Source organism: Alligator mississippiensis, chromosome 4 (genome assembly GCF_030867095.1).
Source record: "Alligator mississippiensis isolate rAllMis1 chromosome 4, rAllMis1, whole genome shotgun sequence".
In the NCBI taxonomy this organism is placed as follows: Eukaryota; Metazoa; Chordata; order Crocodylia; family Alligatoridae; genus Alligator; species Alligator mississippiensis.
This window is the reverse complement of record NC_081827.1, coordinates 184042419-184062453: the sequence shown is the minus strand read 5'-3', so window position 1 is coordinate 184062453 and position 20035 is coordinate 184042419. Positions and strand designations below refer to the sequence as shown.

The 20035-nt window shown below is 46.8% G+C and overlaps 2 long non-coding RNA genes across 2 annotated transcripts in view; both read left to right on the top strand.

Moving 5' to 3' along the window:
• The window catches only part of LOC106738353 (uncharacterized), a 264293-nt gene extending 244614 nt beyond the window's left edge, over positions 1 to 19679 (top strand). Inside the window, exon 6 of the long non-coding RNA XR_009462053.1 lies at positions 18561 to 19679. This is a non-coding gene — a long non-coding RNA (uncharacterized LOC106738353). The remainder of the gene's footprint in view (positions 1 to 18560) is intronic.
• LOC132250368 (uncharacterized) lies at positions 4334 to 9982 on the top strand. The gene is made up of 2 exons (XR_009462052.1): positions 4334 to 5164; positions 6563 to 9982. It is a non-coding gene; the product is annotated as an uncharacterized LOC132250368 (long non-coding RNA).
• Positions 19680 to 20035: the final 356 nt, after the last annotated feature.

The following is a 20035-nucleotide window of genomic DNA, read 5'->3' as shown; positions in this document are numbered from 1 at the left end:
TCTCCCACAACATTCTCACAGGCAAGCTAAGGAAGTACAGGCAGGATGAATAGACTGTAAGGTGGATAGAAAACTGGCTGGAGCATCAGGATAGGAGAGTAGTAATCAATGGCTCGATGCCTAGTTGGCAGCCAGTATCAAGCGGAGTGCCCCAGGGGTCAGTCCTGGGGCCAATTTTGTTCAATGTCTTCATCAGTGACCTGGAAAATGGCATAGAGTGCACCCTCAACAAGTTTGCAGATGATGCCAATTTGTGCTATTCAGAACTGGTGAAGCCACATCTGAAGTACTGTGTTCAGTTTTGGCCCCCCAGTACAGAAAGGATGTGGACAAATTGGAGAGAGTCCAGTGGAGGGTGACAAAAATGGTGAGGGGGCTGAGGCACATTACTTTTGAGGAGAGGCTGAGGGACCTGGGCTTATTTAGTCTAGAAACGGGAAAACTGAGTGGGGATTTAATAGCAGGCTTCAAGTACCTGAAGGGGGGCTCGAAAGAGGATGAAGCTAGACTGTTCTCAGTGGTGGCAGATGACAGAACAAAGAGCAGCAGTAAGGGAAGTTTAAGTTAGATATAGAAAGAATTTTCTCACTAGGAGAACAGGTTACCCAATGAGGTTGTGGACTTTCTAACCTTGGAGGTTAAGACCTGACTAGACAAAGCTTTGGTTGGGATGAACTAGTTGGGGATGGTCCTGTTTTGAGTAGAAGGTTGGACTCTATGACCTCCTGAGGTCCCTTCCAAACCTAATTTTCTATGATTTTATGATTCTATTTTCACCTGTGCCATTTGTAGAATTAACCTGAATGATTGGGAATTGCCAACTCCTTGCCCAGGTGCCGTTGCTGTGTGTCAAGTGCCATGTCCTCTTCCTACCTGTTCTCAGCCTACGTTAAATAATAATATTATTACTATAAGAGTCCTCTAATACTAACTGACAGAAGTGGTGCTTGCAAATTCGGGGCCAGCATTGCCTGTGCATTCTGTCAAATGCACAACAGACATTGACAGCATTGAAATTACACACAAGGAGTGGGAGGAAAGCACTGAAAGATTTGAGATTGGCAATCAAATGTTTATCCTGCGCATTGCACGTCACAGGCAATGAATGTAGCTCAGCCAAAAGCAGAGTGATGATAGAAGCTGTTTGCTTTCAAAACTGGACTGGCAAGTGCATATTAAATTACCTGCATGGAGAATAATGTTTATCCGTAAATCTTATTAACAGTGTGCTGTAGTAATGTAGATGTGAGGGGAAATAAAAACAAAAACAAAAAACACAGGGAGGCAGCAGTTTCTGAATCATAAAGAAGGAAAGAGCAGAGTGTTGGCTAAGAGCTTGGCATGCCATAAAAGAGGGTCACATTCAAGGATTATATGTAAGGGCTTGGCAATGTGAGGAAATCAAGCAGAACAGATATTGCAGGATTGCTCCCCAGGTGGGTACTCAATTACACAGTAAAAGTGATTTGGTCCTGAAGGGAGCACCCTGCTTTGGAAATACGCTAACTATTCTGGACGAAAGTGATTTCTGTTCTGGAATAGACTTGCCTCCTGGAAAGTGATTTAGGAATACCTGTGTCACAATATTCGCACTAGACATTTTCCCTGTATAGACAGTCTCTGATGGGAAAGGGAGTCTTGAATTTAAAATATCACCTATATTTGATGACTGAAGCGCTCTCCAGAATCTTAAATCAGAACTTTGAGAGATTAAAGTAGGTATGAATTGTGTCAAATACTTTAAATATTTTGTAGTTTTTAACTCTGCATTTTGGGACTCATATAGCTCCACTGACTACAATGAAGATATTAATGTTTATGTGCCTTACGGAGTATTCTGAGGATAAATACAGAAATGCACGAGACCTCTTCAGATAAGCAGTGATGGAATGAGTTTCCATGTATGAAGCAGGGATCTCTCCTTTGTTGTTAAGGAGTTGCTCTTTTTGTAAATGCTCTCTGTGGTTAATGGAGATCATCTGTAACAGATTTGCCCCAGTGCCTTGTGTGCTTTCTGCTGGTTTTGTAGGACCAGCAGCAGCAGTTAATTAGTAAATGCAACAGAGCACTACAAGCCAACCTAGATCCTAGCTCACAGATGGACAACCTGCCTGCCGGATGCTTGGGGCATTGGCTTTGCCTGTGATCGTGGACATGCACCTGCCTAGGCAGTGCCCTTTGGCATTTTCTGCCAGCATGCTTCTTTGTGAGTGTAACATGGGTAGGCAGAATAGGAATGAGGTGGTAGAATTGGAAAACCTGGCTGTGTGACGTGGACACACACACACACCAAAGCATAGCCGGCAGCTCTGATCAGGTTTGCATGCCCTGACAGCATGTGGCTTGGAGAGCTTGGGGTTTTGTAGAGTTTGCCAGCAGGCTGTTGCTCTTCCCACCCTAAGTACTGAAGCTAAGTAGCAGACTCTTTCACCAGCCCTGAGGAGGATCCATCTATAAAGGTTTTTTCTGCTCAGAGACTGGCACTGTTCCACCAGTTAAGGCTGTTTCTGCCAAGAGCAGCAGGTCCTGACTGGGAGCTGGAATGGGGCAGTTTTTTTAGCAGGCATTTTCCTTCCTCAGACTCACCAGCAAAACACATTAGTGGCTGGCTCTTGCAGCAGCCTCCTGCAACACCTTCTGATTAGGTCAGGTTTCTTCCTTTAAACTTCCTCACTCTGAGTTGGAGGGGAAGGTGTTGGCAGGGTGAGAAATCATGCCTGGGGCACTCTATTTTCCTGGGAGCATGGGAAAGGGTTTTACAGACAACAAACACTACCCTATGACAAGTTTTCAGCTGTCTTTTGTTCATTTACCAGAAACAGCATCATGGATATATGGAGGCTAAAAAACTCACCTTTAGCTCTCCGCTTGCCCAGAATGGCCTCTTCCGTTTGTGCCCAGACAGAATTTATTGTTTCCCCAGCGAGGGAGATATGGGATAAAGATTTTTATCCTGAGAATCCTACGAATATACAAGGTCATTGTCCCATTTAAAGTGCCTGTGAAGTATCTGATTTAACGCTTTGCCCCAGGACAATCAAGGCTAATTGGAGTTAATTGCCATTCAGGATGCATGTGTAAATGATTGTCCTAGCCTTTTTTGATGCCAGACAGAACCTGGGACACCCAGTTCTATATTTTTAGCCAGTTTTCCTTTCTAATTCAGTCTACAGTTTCCTCTTAGTTTTCCTCTTATTGGCTTGCCCCTTATTAATCCGTTTGTATCCCTAAAATCATCTCCCCTTTTGGTTATGGGCTGTTATTGCATTCTTCTCATGTTTCTTGTCCCCCCACCCCTCAACACCACACTGCCCCAACAACTTTACAGGCCAGATCTTGGGGTCCAGATGAACCAATCTAGGTGCCGGACTCAATGTACTAAACTTCTCGCTACCCAGATTCTAGGATTGGCTCAGCTCTTGGTGTAATTCAAAGGAACCTAAAAGCTGTTGTCAGTTTTATGTTTGTAGAAACAGTGATCACTGTCTGAGGGGAGTTAGAGTACAGTGCATGCCAAGGTGCCCTGGAACAACCTGGATACCCAGCACCCTAGACGTACCCTAGACTGGGTAGACTGCAATCACCAGAAGAAGAATCACTGGCTGCTCCATTGGGACAACCTCGCAGCCTTGACCACAGCAGGGCAAAAGCACCAGGATCTGGTCCATATATTCCTTTCTTCCCTTTTGTGTGTTCCTCTTATTTTGTCCCTTTCCCCTTTCTGAGGGCTAGGGTGTGGCTGATTACTGCAGTCATGAAGAGTGGAAATGGGAGGAACTCCTTCCTGCACAGTCATGCTGCATGTAGAGGACAGGGGCAGCATGCCCAAAATCTACTCTTCCCCTGGAAAACAAGTGGATGCAAGAAGGGAGAGAAAGGCAGTGAGTCAGAGTGGAGGCTTGATCCAAGTCTTCCTCCCCCAGCTACCAAAGCTGAGTGGATGAAAAGTGGTGAATGATTGGGTCTAATAATGGGTTGACATGACATCCTATTTCTCCCTGTCCTGTTTAAAACAGGAATTCACTCTCCAAACCAAAATACCTTACTGGAGCTGCTTCTGGGGTGGGTGAGGTACTTGCTGGCACAGAATTAATGTTGAGAGAGAATGTGATGCATGGTATTTAAGTCTCAGTGACTTAAATGCATCCCCAGAATGGGAAAGCACAGAAGGCCCTTTCCCCATGACTCTGGAGAAGCTGTCAAAGAGTGAAATGCACAGTAGCACAGGGTTAAGGGAAGTTAAGCTGAAAACAAATATCCTTGCCTTGCAGTGGGTCAGAGCCAGTCTGTCAAGGGAAGGATTGCCAAGGTCCTGTTTGATTGTGGGTCCTGGCCCCAGGACCACACAGGAGTCTCCAACCAGCCCTAGTGGGTCCCTGGGCTGAGACTTAAAATTGAGTCTCAGCCCTAGGACCACTCTGGAGTCTTGAACTGGTTCTGGTGACAGCCCAGGGCTGCAAACAGATAACAGCTACTTATAACGAATTCTGTCTCCAAAATCAACTGATTTTTGGTCTCAGTTCTGGGATGTCACCAGAGCCAGGTCAAGACTCCAGTATGATTGCATTGGAACTGGTTAAACATTAATGTGTGACTGCTCAGAATGTCACAACCAAATTAAGTAGTGCCCATGTCTCAAACAAGTAATAACCATTTAAAACAGTTTTTTCTGCACTAGGTTAACTAAGGGTTAACAATAATGATAGTAACCGCTTTTTTCTGCGCATGTCAAAAAGAAATTTATTGCTGCGCCACTAACAGAGATAAAAACTTTTGCCTCCTTTGCTTTATATAAATCATTATAATTGGTCAAAGAAAACAAGGAGTAACCCTGTGAAAATAACACCCTAGCGAAGACCGCTAGATAATTGGCGATTCTAATTAGATTTATGACGTGGCGAAAAACAATTGGCTATCATACAAACAAAACCCGCTTACATTTTTCGCAAAGTGGAAGACAACTCTGCCCACACCTTGGAGTAAATCTGACAATTTGATCAGTTGTCAGCGTCTTCCCGCCGTGACCTCCCTGGCGTACCCTTGCCCCGCATGCCCGATAAGCCGACCGCCGGCCCATATATATATATCTGCAGAATAACTGAACGACGATCTCTAAGCTGTAACTAACTAAGTATCTCTGACCTCCGTCTTACACCACCTTGACGTGAGTAAACAATCTTGCTTTGCAACCGATAAGCGTCTGCCTAATTAATTCCACTCCACGCGTCACAAGTACCCGCCTGACGGCCTTCTAAGGCCCCGGACCCTTATCTGCCCGGGTGGGAGTCAGGGAGAGCTGCTGGCCAGCTGCCCTGGGTCCCGACACAGAAAACTTTCAATGTCACTTTAATCCTTACTATAATCTAAACATAACACATGTTAAATGTAATGTTTAACAAGGTCTATAGATCTTATGGCTATAGGGGACCACTATGATCACCCAGTCTGTTCTCCTGTATATTAGAGGTGAAAGACTGTTATCCATTTGTATGTCCACTTCAGACGTTTGTATCTTGTCGTGATTTGAAGAATAAAATCATTAATGCATAGAAAATGCTTAGATGTTACAGTGCCACAGAGAAGGCTTTAAACAAACCTACCTGGTGCACTGCTCATCACTGGTCTGCTGGATGGGGCACCAGGCAGAGACACAGGAAAGTGGAGATGTATCTGAACCTTGAATCCAAGTGCTTCCAGTGGTAAAGGGCATAAGCGGGGTTGTATTCGAATGCTGGAGTGTGAATTCCCCTCTGATCTTTCAGTTCCTCTCCAGAGATTAAATCAGAAAGTCTTCTTTTCAATTTCTGGTTTAGATATGACCAAAATACCTCTTATGTCTCATTTATGAGATGGGGCCTACTGAGATTCCAGATGTTGACATCAAAAATAATAGATTCAAACAAAACAACGGGGGAGGGGGGAGGGAGAATGCTTACATTTTCTGGGTTCCTACCCTTCTCCTTTCCAGCATTGAAATGTCATTAAAATTTGACCAGCTTTGTGAGTGGTACCAGAAAATGTTCTCTTAATAACCTCCAGTGACTTTCATGGAGCTGTAGCAGTTTCTACCAAGTATGAATGTTACCCTGACTATACAATCAAATTAAGCAGACGTGAGGGAGCAATAAAAAGTGTCCAGAGTATAAAATGTAAAAATAAAAGCACTCTTCCAAAGTCAGCTACCATTCTGTCAGAATGCACTGTGCGTCATGGCTAGCATGGAAGCAAATGCACTGAATGCTGATGAACGGCTGTCACTCCAAGCCCATTCCCATTCCTTGCTAATCAGTATCCCCTGGGTGTGTTGCCACCACCACTTCTACTGCCTGATTCCAGTAACAAGCAAGGCTGAGGTACTGGACAGGTGGCTTTGTGGCCTGGTGTAAACACAGACTATTCCAGGCATGGAGAGTGGATATTATTGCCCTACTTGTTAGGCTAAACTGTCATTGCAATCACCCAGTCATCTAGCATTTCCCAGTAACAGTTTAGGATGCTGCCCCACTTATCATGCTGTTACATCTTTGTGATGTGACATGTTTTCTTCCTCTCTCTTTCGCAGACTTCATAACTACTGAGGAAACAGAAGTTAAGATGAGAACAGGGGAAAATGTTTGTTTGCATCACTCTGCGGGAGCTTGCTATTAAGTCTCACTTTAGCGGTATGCTATTCACACCACATTAAGTATGAAGGTCACATATGAGTCTCTTGCGGGGTGTCCTTGCTGAAGCAAAACCATCTTGTTGGTGTGCACCTCACAGCTGCGTAGTAGTTCAGCATCGGCATTCAGATAAATCTATTTCAAGTCTCTACATTCTGGAAGAGGGATGGTGGCGAATAGCGGACTGTCTCATCTCTAGCAGAGACTGATGCTTCGCATGGGTCAGCTGTTTGACCAAGAAGGCAGCAGCTTATTTCTTTGTTTGGATAAGATCAGGGCCTTAGCTAGAAATGTGACATTGTTACACACACTGACTCCCACCTTCTCACATATAGCCATAATTTACCATGACAGATGGGCCATTGCACACACAATATGATCACCAGTGCCATGATCGTACATCACTATGTGACACCACGCACAGAAAGGGTGCCAATAGAGACAGAGACATCTAACAGTGTGTTAATAAGTTTGGCTGAATGGAGGCGACACTCGCTTATTCCTAAGATGATTTTTAGAGCTGTGTGAAACATAGGGGGCTTAGATTGCTCCTATCCTGAAAATCAATCGGTGTATTTAGAGTGGGAGTTTCAAAGGTACCTAGATCATTTTAAAGCATGTTTCCCTTCCTAGAAATCCAATTAACTTTAAATGGGACATTTACTGTGAAAACATCATACATTTTAAAATATTTTTACATGATTTTTTGTGTTACTTAGGACACGTAGACTGACCAGCTCAACAGCTACACAAGAAATAGTCTGGGTGTCAGGGGCCCCAATGGGCAGCCCAACCTGGGCTAATTGTCTGAGGCTTGGACTGGCAGCCCTACCCCAGCTAATGATTCCAGATGCCATGGATAGGGCCTCTTGATTGGCAGCTGGGGAGGGCAGCCTTCCTATTTAGTTCCATCTATGGCAGCAGGTTAGCCAACAGTTCCTTTGAAGGTGTGCTCTAGTAAGCCGCTCTGAATCTTGCATTTCTGGTTTCTGACCCCCTGTTTGGCCTGGACTCTGGTTTTTGGATTTCCCTTGGGATCTGGTACCTTGGTATCTTGCTCCTGAACCTTGACTTGCCTTGTGTTTTGGACCTTGCCTCTGGATTCCCCCCCTTGGATCACTAGTGTGGTCTCAGATTTCTGACCCTTGTCTCAGCTGGTGTTTTGGGCTTTGCCCCTTGCTCTTGCATTACCCCCATGGCCTAATAATTGAGCTAGACTGCCCTCGCTTCCCATCCTTACAGTAGACTGGTGAAAATGACTGGAATATTTCCTCCTATGTACGTGCACACACATGCATGCATTTTTGGTTGCAGAAATGTCAGAGAAAATGTGTATCAACACGTCAACCTTGTTAACCAAGGCTGAAGCTACTTTAAAAAAACAGCTACAAAAATGAAAGCTTGTCATGTGTTTCTTTTCTACCTCCCCCCATTAAAATTTAACATGAAAATTTAAAAAAAATGTTTAAAGAAAAAATGATATCTGAGTATGTTAGACCAATTTCTGCTTCCTGAGAATTTCACATTACAGTTCCTATTTTCCCAGACCTCACTGAGACAATCAGCCAAAACAACAAAATTTTGCATGGGGTATTCTTTTCAGCATCCTATAGGAAAGGCAGCTGTTTCCAAACACATCTGCCCTACTTGCTTGTTATACAGATACTTTACCAGCATTGCATTCCTTTGCGACTGTGCCTAAAAATTGTTAAAATATTAAAGGGGCAATTCCTTGAATTCTTTATCCTCTTGGGGAAAGTGACTGCTATGCCCAGCTGTCACAACCCAGGAGGATTCTTGTGCAAGTATTTGTTGTTTATTAACAGGAACTATAACAAGTAGAATGGGCCCAAATCTAGTATCTGTGTAGATCTATATTTGAATATCATGCTCCCTGCTCTGCTCTCGGTGCCATTGTAAATGCAGAGTAATTACACCTATTTCACTGGAGTTAATGAGGTATGTTCCAGGGAAGCTGACAGAAGAACTTTATCCTGCTATTTGAAAAGATTCGATAAGTAGCCCAGATAATTAAAAAACCAAACGTGATGGATTGAAAACTTGATCTGGATTTGAGAGTTCACAAAACTCATGGAGCGCACCCACACAAGCAAGCACGTGCACCTGCGGCAGCTCAAATAGAAGCGGTGCATATTTGAACTGGGGCTTTTTGCCTTGGCGCACGTGCTTGGACATGCACTTTGTTGTGGAGCAAATTGTGCCACTTGGGGCAACCCTGCCTGGCTCCTCCCGAATCTGCAGCCAGAGGGAGCTAGAGCCCAGGGCCAGCACCTGTGCTGTCCCCAGCGGTATAAAAAGCTGCTCTGTCCTGGCCCCATCAGAACAAAAAGCTTCCCTGGCAAGCAGCTCAAGGCTACTCACTCTCAGGAGCTTCTGGGGGTGGCTTCCATGGAGCCATCGCCACAGGTGTGTATGTGGCGAGCTTCACGGACACCCCAGTCTCCTGCCCCCTCTGTGGGCAGAGGGAGACCCTGGCGCATATGACCCTTGAGTATGCCAGGCTGCAGCCCCTCCACCTCCACCTCCAGAGCCTCCTCTTGAGGTACTGGTTGAATTTCACCCCCTACCTTTTTGATTTTGGTCACCCCATCCATGGCCCCACCAAGTCCCAGGACCTCCTGATCAATCTCCTCCTGGCCCTGGCTAAGTGGGCGCTGTATTTGACTAGTAAGGAGGCTCTGGACAGGAAGGTGCCTGGAGATTGTGGGGCCATTTTCCTCTCACTTGTCCGTGCTTGTCTCCAGGCAGAGCACCAGTGGGCAGTGTCCACCAGCTCCTTGAATGCCTTTGAGGACCAGTGAGTGCAGCCTGGGGGGCTCTGCTCAGTGTCCTCCTCAGGTGTACTTATTTTCACGTTTTGACTCTGACCCACACAACACTCCTATCCTGTTTTTTGCCTTTGTTGTCCCAAGAATTCTGTTGCATCTTTCATCCATTGGCCCCACACAGTAGGAGCCAAGGTGGGCCTTAGAACCCATGATACTTGAAGGATACAAATAGACAGGAGCTTCTGGGGCCCAGCTACTGGGTACCTGGGGACACTACCCCTTGTGCCAGCTGGACTACAGCAGCAATATCCCAAATCCATTTTTAAAAATACCCCAGAATCCATGTTTTTCCACAATTAAAACAAAAGACCACTTTACACACACACACACACACACACACACACACATCTAGAGAAAGAGAGTGAGCAATCAGTTGGGCAATGCTTTATTGGTATATTTACGATGTTAAAGCAAAGTGGAAGCCTACCAGTGTCTCTAACATCATGATAAAATAAATTCTAAATACCTATATGTGTTGATGTGCACTTTTGGTTTTCTTCGCACATGATGGGTGTGTGATGGGGGGATGTGGTGTTTGCAGGAAGGGTGTGGAGGAAGGTGGGTGGGTCTGTGTGAAGGGATGTGGGTTGGTGTGTGCATAGGTGTGGGGCGACTTGCTGGGGGGACTGTGGGGGACCTTGGGGGGGGCTGCTCAGGAGGGGTGGGTCCTCTTGCCCCCACAGGGTACAGCCCCCCCACATAGCATATGGAATGCTGCCCCCCACAGGGCCCCAGCTCCCCCCTGGAGAGCTACAGCCCCTATCCCCCACAGGGCCCCAGTCCCCCCACCCAGGGTCCCAGGCACCCTAGAGGGCTACCGCACCCCCACCCACGGTCCCAGCTCCCCCCCTCTTGTTGGATAGCTGCAATTGTCTACTATTGCATAAAGACTTCCTTGTTCTTTCATGGCTATTTGATTTTCTAAGAAAAGTTGTGCTTAATGCTGGCAGGGGCTTTGATGTGCTGATTTTATCAGACATTGTAAGTTCCTTGCATGCTTGAAGTCTTGACCATTCTGGCTAAATGAATAGTTTGAGAAACAGTGAGATGGATTCTGAAAGCTGCTATCTCAATATCTGATGAAGGTTAAATATCACAGCATAATCTTGTTCCTAGATTAAAAGGTAGCTTCAAATAAGGTCTTGTAATAACTTTGTATTGAAGGCTGCATAAGAGCTGTGTGTTTTAGCACAGCCAGTGTAAATTGACACAGCTCCACTGACTCTGTGGGTGCTGCATCAATTTGCATGAGCTGAGGATCCCGTTCTAAACATTTTGACTCAGCAGGAACCATTGCTTAACAGCTGTTGCTCTGTAAACAATAACCTCAGCGATCTCCCCAGAGTATGCTTCTCCTTGCATTATGGTTTGTTGATATCACACTATTCCATTGTGCGCACATTTGAGAAATATGATGGAAGGTGATGGTCAGTTCAAGTGCTAGCCATTTACAGGCTGAAGAAAAACAACCAAGCCCAACCTTCTTTCATGCAGGGTTACTTAACACCAATCCGAGTCCTCAGACCTGATAGGGTGCTTTTTCAGTAGTCTGAGTCCACATGCAGGAAGGGTTAGAGTAAGGATTTGGAGCAGGCACTGGGTAGGGTTTTGTCTCCTCACATGGAAATTACCCAAACCAGTTTAACGTGCCCCCACCCCTCCAAAAAAAATGTATTTGCTTTTATGTAGCTTGTTTTCTCACCAGTTCATCTTTCCTAGAGCTGCTGTTTGGAAATAATGACAGCACCAGAGCCAGTGCAGGGATATTCACTACATGTGGGATTGAGAGGCACAGCGCCTTATCTGTACAGATGTTCCTCATATCTCAAGGCAAGGCCAGAAGCACCAGGTTTGGGAGTGACCTTTAACATGGAGATAAGTCCCAACACCTTCTGATAGGATGGTTTTGGAACCCATGATAAGACTGCTAGTAAGTGCCCTGGGGAAGGGAATGACCTGGCCTATGATCAGTGTTGTCATCTGAACCATTGTGCATGTGACAGGCTCCTGGGCTTAAATGGAATTACTATCTGTTGTTTGAGAATAGGGAATTACCCCACCTAACCAGAAATTCTTCATTTTTGGATGAACATTTGCTTTTCTGGCTTCCTGTTTCTGAGCTGTTCTCTAATGCTGTTCTCCAACATTTAACATTTGCTAGAAATTTTTGTGCGCTGTGTATACTTTATTTTTAAAGGAAGAAACCCAAAAGCTGAAAAAAATTGGGGTGTCTTCCTTGCTTTCCCTCCTTTTTTACCTCCATGTTGCCTCTGGAAATGGAAATGGGGGAAAAGGAAAGCAAGCAAAGGCTGAGAAAAGGAGAACTATCTGAAAAGTTTGATTCTTTCATCAAGAAACCAGAAAATGTCTGTAGAAAAATTTAATGGAATGAAAATGTTTTTCTTTCAATATTATTACAGAAAATCCTATTTTCATTCATCTCCAATAGCCACTAAAACATGCAGTTGCTATGGAAATGCAATATTCTTTTTATTTATCTACTTTGATTTAGGCCCTGATGTAAAGTCAATAGGAATCTTTCCATTTCCTTCAGTGGGCTTTACAGCCATCTAGTTCAATGGTTCTTTAACAATGTTCCTTTATGCTGATGTCTTCATATTTTTGTGTGTCTGTCAACAAGAAAAAAATGTTATTGAAACAGATAATGAAGAGGATGAAAAAATGCATGTCAGGTTCTGGATAATAACCAGCTGATGTTAGACCCAAGCCCAACTGATAACAGTTCATAAAGCTAAATTATAGGGGAATATATGTTTTTGCTCCTAAATCCAATTAGATCTCTAATTCATGATGGAGAGAAGGTTAGCAGTGAATGAATAAATGATCAAAGCCTGGCAACATGCAAAGTCAATAGCAGAGCTGTGCAATATTTGAGATAGCACTTTGATAGAGGAGGAAGAGGTCAAAAGATGTCTTACAGTCAACTGCAGCTGAGCGCTACCCTTGTCTACAGTGCAGTGTGTGAGCAAAATCCACAATTGCATCCTTAAGAACACAGAGCCAAAACCAAAGTCTTATTTTAGTGCTCTTTGGAGCAGATCCAAGGGATGAACATTGACATATACCAAGTAAGACAGCCAGTACCGTAGCAATGAAGTTTGGCACCCAGGGCAAAGCCTGAAGCGGCAGCCTGCCTTCGTCCTGTACACAGATCCGGGGGGGGGGGGGGCACATAGTTGTGGGAGGTTCCTTCTCCCGTCCTCATGCCCCCCACCTGCAAACGAGCTGCTCGTGGCTCCATCCCTGGCTGGGCAGTGCCTGTTGGCACCCCTTCACTTTGGTGCCCAGGACGCTCTCCCCGCTCGCCCCTCTTCCCCTGCTTGCTACGGCACTGAGGATAGCCACTGTTGGTGCCTAGAAGACTATCAAACAAAGGTCTGGAGCCCCAAAACTTCATCCTGGCTATGCTTATATGGTAGCCTTACAATGCCCATCAGTGTCCTCAAATATGCTCACACTACTCTGGGCAGCCTGTCTCTTAAATCAGAAACAGTGTAGCTAGGCCTAGCTTGCTAAGAGACCTATTGCACCCACAAATTGTTCTCAGTTAGAATGAGAGAAATTCCCAGATTTCATGATTCCAGTGAAAACCCACAACATTTGGTATTTTTCCTCAGATCCTTTTTTTCTGAGATCATGTAATCTTAGAAGACTCAGCTTTCATTGGAAATAAAAAGTGTATGTGTGGTTTCCATAGCTGTAGAGAAAATCTTGACAATGCAACTCAAAAACTGGACACAATGAAAAGAACCCAACATTTATTTTTTTTCAAAATCTCTTCTGTTAAGGAGTTTCGTTTTTTATCTTGTGGTTTGTTTGTCTGTTATTGCAAGTTACTCTGAGCCTTTATGGATATAGTGGCATAAAATATTAATAATAACAGCAACAAGAACAACAACAATAGCAGTCCTGACCCAAGCTTTTTGAATGATTGTAATTGGCAGCATTATGAAAATAGTGTGATTGGCCTCAGAGAGAGACCTCCTGCTTTCAAACTTTATCTTAGGGCTTGTCCATACAAAGGAATATTCCTAATTAACACTTCTGAATCAAGCCCATAAATAAATGTTCTTATTGTGGAATAAATTTGCCCTTTTCTGGTTTAACTTTCTCTGCTTTGGAAATTAATTAAGCTTAAAACCAAAAAAAAAAAAAATAGAGGTACTCTTAGGCTGGAGTACTAATGCCCACACATGGAGTTAGTTGAGAATAACTATACCACTTTAAATTGACACTCTGTCTTATCTCAAATTGCCCTTCACAGGTAGACAGGCCCCTAATTCTACCTGATGAATTCTGAGTGATAGGGTGAGCATGGTATAGAAGTTGAATCATTAGAAAATTGTCCTTGAAAAAACATTATCTTAGTAAAATGTTGCATTTTCCCCAGCCCTGGGAGCCCTAAAGTGGACCCACATTTCCAAAGCTGTAGACAGTAAGACTGAACTTGTGACAAAACTCTGGGGACATCTTTATTTCTTTTCCATCAAAGAGACAGACATTCAAGGAGCCAGAGCCTGAATTGATTCAACATTTGCAGGTTAGTCTAACCTGGCTAGGCTAAATCAGTTTGTAACTGAACAGACTTGCAGGCACATGCCTGCAGTTGCTCAGGCCAGGAGCTGGGGGCACTAGAGCATGTCCTTGGCTGCAAGGGAGCAGTGTGTGGGGGGTGGCCAGTCCTGGCTGAACTGGCCAGGAAGGGATTTAATTCCCCTCTCCCTGTGCCACCAGCAGTGGGGCACCATGGCCCCTGAGGCAGAGGGGGGCAGAAAGGGGAGTTAGTGTCCCCTCTACCCCACTTGCAGCCAGCTCTGCCCACCATCGCCACCATGCTTACTCCCTTGCAGCAAAATAGGCCCCCTGCTGTCTCCTCTGCCAATGCTGGAGGGAGGGGGAATAACCCTGTCCCTGCCCCCACCACGGGTCCTTGTCGGCTAGTGTCTAGCCATGCCCCCACACAGCCCCTGCAGCAGGAGGGGAAAGCAGCCTGTCATAATGTTGGGGAGTGCAAGCCCTTCATGGTGGGTGGCCCCACTGTAGGGCAGGCACATCTGCAGTGGACTGTGTGTGGCAGTGCCAAGGCCTGGAGCCCTCCAAGCCCCCCCCCCCCCCCCCGCAGCACCGCTGTGACCTGCTTTCCTTGCCCCGCAGTACAGCCCTCCTCTCCACTGGGAAGAGGCTTGTGCTTGGGGAAACCATAACAGGGGCTCCCACAGGGGGCTTTGCCTGACCCCCAGTCTTGGGGTCCCTCAATCCTGCCGGGCCAAGGTGTCACTACCCAGGCACGCAGTTGCACTGGGGCTGCTCTGCAGTGGGACTGCTTTTCTTGGCAGCCTGGCCACAGCAGTTCCTTTGCTGCTGCCGCTAGCCCCACCCCTGCGGTGCAGGTGGAGACCAGCATGCACAGCCCTGCCCCAGCATGCCCCACACCACCTCCAGGCTCACCTATCCAGGCTGAGCATCAGCAGCACAGAAAAGTAACTGTGCTCAGCATGGGGGGAAGTGGCCCCTCCCCCTCTCACTGCTGACGCTTCCAGGTGCAACGACCTGGAGCCCGCACAGGGCTGCCCTACATCTCCATTGAATAACTGCCACCTCTGGGTTGCCCCACGGAGCAGCAGTGGCAGCAAAGCAGATGCAGGGCAGCCCGGTGCCAGCTCCAGGCGGCTGCACCTGGAAGTGCTGGCAGCAGGAGGGGGAGGGGCCGCTTTCCCCCTGCACTGAGCATCCTGTTTCTCTCCCATGCTGCCACTGCTCAGCCTAGATGAGTGAGCCTGGAGCCGGTGTGGGTGCACAGGGTCATGGCTGCACACACTGGTTCCCACCTGTACTGCAGGGCTGGGGCCAGTGGCAGCCACAAAGGAGCTGCTGCGGCTGGGCTGCCAAGAAAGGCAGTCCCACCATGGAACAGCCCCAGCCTAGCTGCATGCCCAGAGTGTGGTGCCTCAGCCCAGTGTGATTGAGGGAACCACTGGAGGCCACACAGATCCCCTCCATGGGCCAGATCCACACAGACGGTGGTATCTGACCATGCCCCTACAAGGCCACTGGATCGGTGAGGTGGGAGTGACTGTGACAAGGGCAGAAGCCCCTGTAACAGTTTCCCCAAGTGTGAGCTTCTTCCCAGCAGCTGGAGGGTGTGCTGCAGCGTGAGGAACGCTGCTGCACACAACAGCAGTGGTGGTGGCAGTGCTGTGCAGGGCTCTGACCCATTCTGGGCCCCAGTTCTGCCACGCACAGCCCACCACAGCTCTGCCCGTCCTAGAGTGGGGCCCCCCACCAGGAAGGGACTTGCGCTCCCCAACGTTCTGACAGGAGCTGCTGCCACCACCAAGGGCCCTGCCCCCTCCCGCTGCAGTGGCTGGGTGGGGGCATGGCCAGACACTGGCCTGCAGGGCCCCTTGGGAGAGGTAGGGATGAGGTTATTCCTCCTCCCTCTGATGTCTTGTGGAGGAGACAGCAAGGAACCTATTCCATGACAAGGAGTGAGAGTGGCAGTGATGGTGGGCAGACCCAGCTGCCAATGGGGTAGATGGAATGCTAACCCCCCTCCCTGGTCCCCTCTGCCTCAGGGGCCATGGTGCCCCACTGCTGCAGGGGGGAGCACCCAGAAGACCCAGTTTGGGTCCTTGCCAGTAGGCTAGAGAGGGGGGAATTAAACCCTACTGTGGCCAGACCCCTGCCTGTCCTTGCTTGGGCTGGGGAGCAGAAGGGCAGGGCCAGCCTGATGGGGCTGGAGCAGAGAACCCAGCCCAGAGAGCATGCCAGGATGTAAGGCTGTGCAAAGCTTCGGGTGCTGATTTGATTCGGAGGAGTTTCGGCCTGATTCGACAGCCAAATCTCCAAATCGAATTGAGAGACCAATAAAAAGGTCCAAATCAATTCAAAGCTCTCTGAATCAATACAGAAAAGATTCGGAGACCTTTGGAGATTCTGGCAGTCCCCACTTGGTGCTACAGGGAGCTGGACCCGGACTCTGTGCTGGTAAGTAGGAGGCGGGGGAGGGGCTGGAGGAGAGGGGAGGGGACCATGGGGGAACCCCTGCCAGGCCCCATCCCCTGCCTGCTTCCCCTGAACCCCACCTGCTCTCCCAGCCCCGTCAATGGCTGCCCCGCCTAGCCCCAGCATCCCAGCTCTTTGAAAAAAAAAAGAAAAGCCCCACACTCACTGGCTACTGCAGTGGCCATCAGGGCTTATTGAGGCTCATGACAGAGCCCTTCCACACAGCACGGGGCAGTGGGGTGCAGCAGGGATCACCCCTCTCCTGCCTGGAAGCAGCCAGTGAGTAGGGGGTTTTTTGTTGTTTTTTTTAAAGAGCCAGGACGCTGAGGCTGGGCAGGACAGCCATTGATGGAGCTGGGAGAGCGGGCAGGGAGGGAGCCTGTTTGAATCGGAGATTTGGCCAATTCGGCAGTGGCCAACTCTCTGAATCAGATTCAGCCAAATCAGTTCAGGACAGTGATTTTTATCATTGAATCGAATCACTGCCCCCCGAATTGGCCGAATCCAAATCCAAAGCAAATACTAGCCGCTTTGCACAGGCCTACTGGGATGCTGGGGGAGTCTGGTTTAACTTAAACCAGGAAGGGGTCTGAGACAGACATTGCATAAACCAATTTGAGCCAAATCAGTTAACTCTGATACTGCATTCAACCAGGTTTATATCAGACTGGTTTCAGCCATTTTGGAACTGGTTTATGTGCACTGAACATCTGTTTTGTTACAGGTTTAAACCAGTTTCTGATCACTTAAACTGGTTTATGTGTAATGTCTGTCTCCCTAGCCCCAATGACTGATGGAATCATTTTGTCACAAACAAGCAGCTACCAATCATGAACCATTCTTCACTGCAGGATTCTTGGCCTGAAGTACTTGAATGGATTTAGAGCAGCCTGTCCAACAGCATGGGTGCCCCCCAACCCAACACACATGCACCCTACCCTATCCCATGTCTCCTGGGTGTGCATGTGCAGCAGGGGTATACAAGTTAAGATGAGATGATGCAGCACATTACAGATGTAACAGCACATTTCAGAGTGGAAGCGGAATCAAAATTTATGTAAATTTCCCAAAGAAGACCTGTTTAGAAAAACTGTGTTTTTCTTAAGTGTCTGAAACTCTACATGGGAGAATAAAGCACTTGGAGGTTTAATCCAAACAGCAGCAAATGCCTAATATGTCCCAGTGACAGATTCAGCCAATGAAACATCCACATTTGCTGATTACAAATCCCCATTTTTCAGGCCCATATCTTGGTTCCATTGGCATCAACAACAATATTTCTTTTGACTTTACTGGGACCCAGGGGTCAACCTTTTGCAAGATGAAATGTCACACCCATTGATAGCATAATGGGCTAAACATCCCTACATGTCCCAAAATGTGTAGGCACTGCATAGTATCCAGTATATATCCTCTTAATCACAGAGACTGATCCAAAGAGCTTAGAAGGCTTTTCTATTGATTTCAACAGGGTTTGGTTCAAACTCTAAATGAGGGCTTATAATCAAAATATCTGTCCCAGTGTAAACTGCTTGTGCCCTTGCAGCTCTTTCCTAGTGGACTGATTTTTCAGAGATAGGAGGTGATCCTGATAACCAGGCTATAAGTCAATAAAGTATCATGGTCTCCTCTATTCCTCGAAGGGCTGAAGTCAGGTAACAGGAAGGACTGGGTAATGGCTCTAGGAGCTGGAGGTATGAAGCATTATTTCTGGGTGCCTCTGACTCCTGCAGCTATGGATTACAGGCAAGGCCTAGAGGTCCTCAGACACAAGACTGCAGTTAACTTGCCTGCTGCCTCACTGATTTCATCTTGGGTCGCACCACAGAAGGTTAATGCAGTGACTCACTTACACTTTATTGCCAGAGCTGTATTGCCATACGTGCCTTCATCATGATGTCTGTCAGCATCCTGATGCATCCATTATTGTAGTATTTGAGCTCTGCACATTGATTATAGAAAGCAGAGGGAACTGAGGAAGTGAGAAGTTACACCTTCATATGGATTTTGGTTTTCTTTGCAGGCTTCTTCTTTCGAGGATGCTGCTGACATCTCATGCTGAACTTGGTGAATATGCTTGTGGGGAAGCTGAATTTTGCATGCTATCCTGAAGAAAGCAGGTGTAGCAGAAAGCCCCCTTTTCCTCTTGCCTGCATTTGCTCTCCCCTCTTTGGATATGTTTCTCTTTTTCTACCTTTTCTTCCTTCCTCTCTCTTTCATTTTAAGATAAGGAATTGTGTTTTAAAATTTGTATGTGTGCATTTTGTATCTCCCCTTGTAGTTTGGTATTTTTATCTATTTGTGTGCCATGGCATTTGTAGCTTATATTTTATACTCCTCACCTTTCAACTTTCAACTGAATGTGTGTAGTTTCATAAGTAAGTTATACACTGTAACAATGTTAACAAGGGCAGGAATCAAACTGCTCTTCTCTGTATCAGGCCGGCCCCTGAAAGAGTGAGTGAATCAGTGATTGAATGTGTAACGTGATTAAATGTGTAACACGGTAGCAGGCAGCAATTAACACCTGGGAAGCTGCAGATCAGCCAACGGAAGAACTCAATAGAAGACAATGTAACAACCGGGAAATCTCTAAACGTCACTGATCAAGGGCTAGAAGCCCTGGCCTGAGTTAATCAACGCCAGAGACCAACTTTTGGGCTGAATATCTCCAGATCGACCGCTCCCAGAGCCCTATTCTAAATTCATCAACGGACTCCCAAACCTGCACGTACATGCGGATGACCCCTGAGGCTGACAGATGCCATCCAGTAGCCACCGAGGGGGGGGAAGTCCCACAAGGGTCAATGACCCCTGGATTGGGCAACCCTGAAAACTGGGGAGTCACCAAAGTCTGCCAGGGACAGATAAAAGGCAGTGAAAAGTGACCCTCAGCGGCTCCCTCTTGATCTCCAACTCAACCAGACCTGTTCAGCCAGAAGGGCCAGCCGGTGACCCCCTTCTGGAAGATAACACCACACTGAAAGAAGCCTCAACGACAGACTCCAGCGCTTGTAGGATAGGTATACCTGACTCTGTAGCCTGCTACTGTGTGTGTGTATGTGTGTGTGTGTGGGGACCAGCCCCAAGGTTTATGATTACAGTGTTTCAATCCGCCTAATAAACTAGAATTTTAAGGATCCCAAGTTGGACATTTGTAGCCAACACAGGGATTGGGTCTTCTTCTGGTAAGTGTTTCAGGGCCTTAGGCAAGCTCTACCTTCAGCAACCTTGAGTCTACATTAGGGCCCTGATGTACTTGGGGTGCAGAAGTGTGTCCTCAAATGGGAATCTGGTTTCCAGCAGAAATTCTATTTCTTTTCAAAAACGTTGTGCTTGTGAAAACTTACCAAGCATCTGGCAAACTGGGGTGGGATTTTCCAGAGCAACTGAGTGCCAAGTCCTGTTTTATATTGGTATTCCTAAATCACTTAGGCACCTTTAAAAATTCCTGCCCCTGGTGGCTGGCCTGGATTCCATTGTTTGCAGCAAAAAAGA